Consider the following 6000-nt stretch of genomic DNA (forward strand, 5'->3'; position numbering starts at 1 on the left):
AGGGCTGTCCGACTGAGGGAGAGAAGAGCATGAGTGTGTGTGTGTGTGTGTGTGTGTGTGTATGTGTGTGCGAGTGAGAGAAGGACAAATTGAAAAGGGCCCATTTCACGTACTAGGAAGGCCTATTAGAGAGTGACAAAGAGAAATCGAGAGCAGATGTAAAGGTGTGGGTGCTAGTACAATTTTGCGTCATTGTTTATGCAAAGATATTTTTTTTGTTTTGCTTTCTGAGCCACATTCTGAACCACACCAACAACGAATTGATGCTACTAACAAGTATTGTGTATGTATTAAAGCCTGACATATATCCTTCCTCTGTGCCATGGAGCTCCATTGTTGTTCAAAAACTATTAAAAACACATCAGTGAGACACACTGTTGCACTGGCTGACATGTTCCTTCATTACCAGGAACACACAATGCAGTTTACTTTTAATTCTACTAGACCATCCTGCTGCCAAAAAATACTCACTGATGCAACAGAAGAATCCGCCGCGGAAAATAGTCCCCCAAAATTGATTAATTCCTCCTGTTTTGATTAGCTGAAAACTACAGTGGCCATCTGTTTTAGGAATTCCCTGAGCCTTTTTTTATGTGGTGTTTTTTTGTTAAGCTGTATGTCTTCAGTAGGAACCACTGGGCATTTTACATTATGGAAGGGATCCCTACAGAGATAGACCTTTTTGTTTAAACACAAACCCTGAAAACGCCAAACTCACCAGACTCCACCGTCAAAAATCGCAGTAAAAGGCTTCTGAACCAGACACTACCCAACTGGCCATGTTTCAGCAGTAATGTGACCTGAAATTGGGGAGAATTTAACAAACTGTCAGCGAAGATGACAACTTTTACTGCCGTTAGCATGTAGCTACTATAGTTAGCAGTGGACACTAATGGAATATAGCAGCACTTTCTACAGTCAAATATCGCAAATAAAGACTTTTAAACAAAATATGACATAACCAGAAATGTTTCAGGAGTAATGTGGCCTGGAATCGGGGAGAATTTAATCATACTGGCAGCCAAGATGACATTGTTTACTGCCGTAGCATGTAGCTACATGCGACAATGTTAACACAGTACACGCAGTAGCTTAAGAAAAACACTTCAGTAGTTCCCTGCCAAGAGCAGATAACCAATAACAGAAGTCTGGCTTAGAGTTGCATAATACTTAAGACGAGAGTAGAAAAAACTGTTAAAACCGGAGCGTTCAGAACTGTCGGAAGTCTGAACGTTTTAGCTCACAGATATTTGTCTAAAATGCGTTAACCTCATTATTTGAATGTTTTGGCCACGTTTTACATGAATCATTATAACATTGTAGATATGACAGAAAATACGGAAAAGCATGATATGTCCCCTTTTAAGGGTTTATCTCAAACAAACCAGAGTGGTGATTGTTGGAACAGTGGAAGGACGAACCAAGACGGCTTTCGAGGGCTTTTTATTTTGTTTCTGTAGACTTTGAAAGAAGTGTGTTTTATAATGATAAAATTACTGTTAATTTAAATGGAGTTTGGTGGGTTTGGTGATTGTGATTTCAGGGCTGTTTTATGTTAGACAAAAAAGGAACTTACTCTTTAACAAAAAGGTCGACCACTGTTGGGATCCATAATGTTGTCAGACACTTAGAATAATAATCTGAGCATGTCAGTGGCAAAACAGCACTATTAGTTGATGTAAATTGAAGGTGCGCAATTGCTCATCAACGTTACATTGTAGCTTGTTTTGCCGCTGCCAACTGCAGTGGTCCTGCTCAATGACGACGGGCTTTTTATCCCACCATGAGGGTGCTCAATTCAAATCAGCTATAAACACTTTTGCCTTCAGAAAAAGTCAGACAACACATTGTACAAACTATTTAATTTAAAGCATACTCTGGCCTTCAGAAGAATATAGATCCACCGTATCCTTTAATAAAATATACCAAACACCTCAATGCATCAGCGCCCTATACATATGGGTGGCTTTTACTGCCAGTCTGCCTGTTATTGTGTTGACCTCCCCAGCAGGGGGCAGCAGTGCACTGAGCAGATGAACTGTGAAATTTGACATTTTAACTCAAACATTAGGTTTAATTTGCACATCTGAATGACAAAATCTGAGTCATGCTACACTGCGAGTGAAGAGGCTTTTAGTGTCTTCTGGATCAGTAGATCTGAAACACACACACACACACACACACAAAGTGAAGCGTTCTAATGCAAACTGAACAAATTTAGGCAACGAGAGCAAATCAGTTCACATGTAGATCTGTGTGTATGTGTGTGTGCGTGTGTGTGTGTGCGTGTGTGTGTGTGTGTGTGTGTGTGTGTGTGTGTCCAGAGACTGGGGGGAGGAGATATCTAAGAGAAATCTACTAGTTCCTGATTTAGCTGCAAGATCATTTTCACTCTACACCCAGCTGACACTCAGTAAAAGATACATGTTGAAAGTGTACATTCACCGGCCGAATGTCAGGGGGTATGGGGGATGTAGTCATACCCAGGCTGGCTCTTGCAGTTGGTAAACAGTACATAAATGCACAACAGTGCAATAATATTAAGCATAGCATCGTTATGGCTTATGGTTAGCATTATTGCGGGCACGCTAAGTGAACCACACAAAACACCCACAGTGTTGCGTGACCAACTAGTGCATGCTGGGTCTGGCTAACAAAAAAATCCCCCTGCAGCCCATAAAGGATTATCCCCATAGGCCACTATTTAAAAAAAAATCAAAAGGAAATTAAATTGTTGCTCGAACTGCAACTGCAAACAAGGTCGGTTATGACTCTTTCTATTAGGAATTTTAAATTCATGGACTTTCGGTATTTGCAAAACTTCCCTCGAGCCGAGAAAAGCGATTTAAAACCTGTGACGTCACCACAATGTAAAGTCTGTCTCACAGGGCGGGGCCAGCAGAAGAAACACTACTGCACATATTCTGTGGGTCGCATATCACGATGTAAACCCGGAAGCTTAGAAGCTTTTTTGGCATATGCGCCAAGCGAGCAACTCCATTTAACTGAATAAAGGCCATTTTGGGATCTGGTATGCAAGTTATTTAATACAGCCACGATCCTCCTGCGGTGACTTCTGCTTTCAGTGAGGAACCTTTATTTTCAGTGAGGCTTGTGAGGTCTTTCTCCTTTTTTTGATAATAATCCCTGATGTGACTGCAAAACTTTGAGGAGCACAGTGGGGCAGAGAGACTGAGTGGACTGGTTATAGTGGGGCAGAGAGACTGAGTGGACTGGTTATAGTGGGGCAGAGAGACTGAGTGGACTGGTTATAGTGGGGCAGAGAGACTGATTGGACTGGTTATAGTATACGGGACAGAGAGACTGAATGGACTGGTTATAGTATACACAGAGAGACTGAGTGGACTGGTTATAGTGGGGCAGAGAGACTGAGTGGACTGGTTATAGTGGGACAGAGAGACTGAGTGGACTGGTTATAGTGGGACAGAGAGACTGTATGGACTGGTTATAGTGGGACAGAGAGACTGAATGGACTGGTTATAGTGGGACAGAGAGACTGAGTGGACTGGTTATAGTGGGACAGAGAGACTGTGTGGACTGGTTATAGTGGGACAGAGAGACTGTGTGGACTGGTTACAGTGGGACAGAGAGACTGAGTACACTAGTTATATTATGCTTTGAGAATGAACAAAAAGAGAAGTTGAAACTAGAGCAACTTGGTTTTCTCAGGTCTGATCGGGCCCAAGGGGGAGGCTTGTCCTGGTCTCTCTCTCTCTCTCTCTCAGCAGGCAGCATGATGACATCTCCTTTACAACTACTTGGCTGGGATGATCATTAAATTCAGTGGCTTACTTTGGTATTGTTAGAACACAGACGTTGCACAGACTGTAGCAGGTTTCTTTAAGGTTTTAGTTCACTTGCTATAGACTCTGTAACAAAGAGTTATGACTTAAAAGATAAACTTAAAGAAGTTCCGCTGCAGTCTCCTCCCTCCTCAGACCGACTCCACTAACGAGTTGGTTGGATGGTTATGCTATATGTTATACTGCTCATGTATGATAAGTAAATATAACACCATGGAGACCTGGCATTTTATGGTCGATGTTGGAGAATAATGTATCTCTCTCTCCACCTACACCATTCATATTATAATGCATCAGCACTTGACAAGGAGGAGGGGTTGGGCTTGTAATTTGTCATAGTTCTTAGACCTTGCCATGTGCTTCTGGGGTTGCCCTCCAGGAATTGTAGTTGCCGCCTTTACTTCTCTTCTCACATTGTAAGCTGCTGCTTTATAATTGTTGTTGGAATCACGTTTATCAACCAACATGTTTCATGTTTCCAGACCGCATTCCTAACTTTTAGGCGGCAGTGCCTGTGTTTATGGCATTCCGAAAAGTTCTGGGTACCAGTGTTTCTGGTTGTGGAATGATGTAACTGTAGTTTTGGGTACAGTTGCTTCTGTTGTTTTACAAATTAAATCTAACACAGATTCAATGAATCCCTTTATGTCATCTGTGATGTTGACAATGGTGTCCTGGAACATGCTCCAGACTACGCCGTGTAGTGCAGACTGTAGGGCAGCTTCTAATTGCCTTGAACACATTTCCTGACCTCACTTGTCACTGGGGGCATGCACCACAGTTTGTTTACAAGCTTTGACCTCAGCAAGATGGCCACATGGTCGCTCCTCCCAAACGTGGGTAGCGATTCCGCTCTGAGCTTTATTCTTCCTATTGTGTTAACGAAGCATTACGGTTTTTTTGCATTAAAAAAAATCAGTTCCTTTGTTCCTTGTTCCCTGAGGTAAAGAGCAGTCCGTGATAAGTTCCAGGCCACATCTTAGAATGTGGGATAGTGGCCCTAAAAAACTATTCTAAATTCAGTATTAGGTTCATCACCAATTGGTAGTGATGGCCAATTGAAGCTTCATGAAGCTTTACAAACCATTTTCTTAATTTTTTTTTAGCCTACTTGATGGCGCTCTCTGTTCAACAAAGGGTTGAAAGCACACTGAGTTTTCATTCCTTGAGCCTTTTTCTTTAAACCAAGAGCATCATCTAGTGGGGTCAACAAATACAACTAATGGTTCATGAAGCTTCATTTGAACATCACTACCAATTGGCACTAAGCCGTCCTTTGGACATGTATTTTTATGCACAGGCTGCAAAGTGCTGTCCACTTATTGTTGGTTTTGACATAAGGGCTCTGTGATTTTAGTGTGTACTGTATACATTGACATTTAATGAAGTTAAATTAACCTGAAGGGCCAGATGGTTTGTTACACAGAACCATCTGAGAAGCTGTCATTAAAAACTGTTTGAGAAAGGGCAAGTGATTGGTGATTTATATGGTGCTAAAACAGTCTCATAAGTATTTGCAACTTGTAAAACACAACGCACAAATGAATGCAGAGTGATTCGTATCCGTAAATCTGTGTTGTATCTGTGCCTCTTAATTTGTGACTTGTAAGAAACGCAATGCACAAATGAATGCAGAGCGATTTGTCTCCGCAAATGCACATCTGCGTCCGTGCGTCTAATTTGTAACTCGTATTTCATCATTTGTAAATTAAATTAGCATTTTTCAATGTAAATATATTTGTAAATCTCCTTATATATTTGTGTGGGTTTTTCCGCGCTGTGGTGGTAAAAAACAACTTGTGTCTCAAGTGACGATCCCAGCGCTCTCCAGTAGATGGCGGTAATGCAGCACTTATGGATGCCAACCGCTGTTAAACTACATGATGACTATGAAGAAGCCTTGTCAAATGTTTCAGAGACGGTTGGCAGATTCTACTTGACGTTCTTCCGGGTAAGATGCTGAAAACATAAATGTAATTTATTTGACGACAAAGTCCTAATAATATCAACTACTTTGTAGCAACAGCGGTTGGCATCCATAAGTGTGACCACCACAGTGCGTCTCAAAAGTACCCACACAAATAGGAGATTTACAAATATATTTACATTGAAAAATACTAAAGTTCATTTACAAATGATGAAATACGAGTTACAAATCAGACAGATATGCATTTGC

The 6000-nt window shown here is 41.3% G+C and overlaps 1 protein-coding gene across 1 annotated transcript in view; it reads right to left on the reverse strand.

The window, feature by feature from the left end:
- Window positions 1-6000, reverse strand: part of LOC144530715 (junction plakoglobin a-like) — a 136637-nt gene that overhangs the window by 24877 nt on the left and 105760 nt on the right. The gene's annotated exons all lie outside the window — the stretch shown is intronic.

The sequence above is a fragment of the Sander vitreus genome, chromosome 15, assembly GCF_031162955.1.
Source record: "Sander vitreus isolate 19-12246 chromosome 15, sanVit1, whole genome shotgun sequence".
Classification (NCBI taxonomy): Eukaryota; Metazoa; Chordata; class Actinopteri; order Perciformes; family Percidae; genus Sander; species Sander vitreus.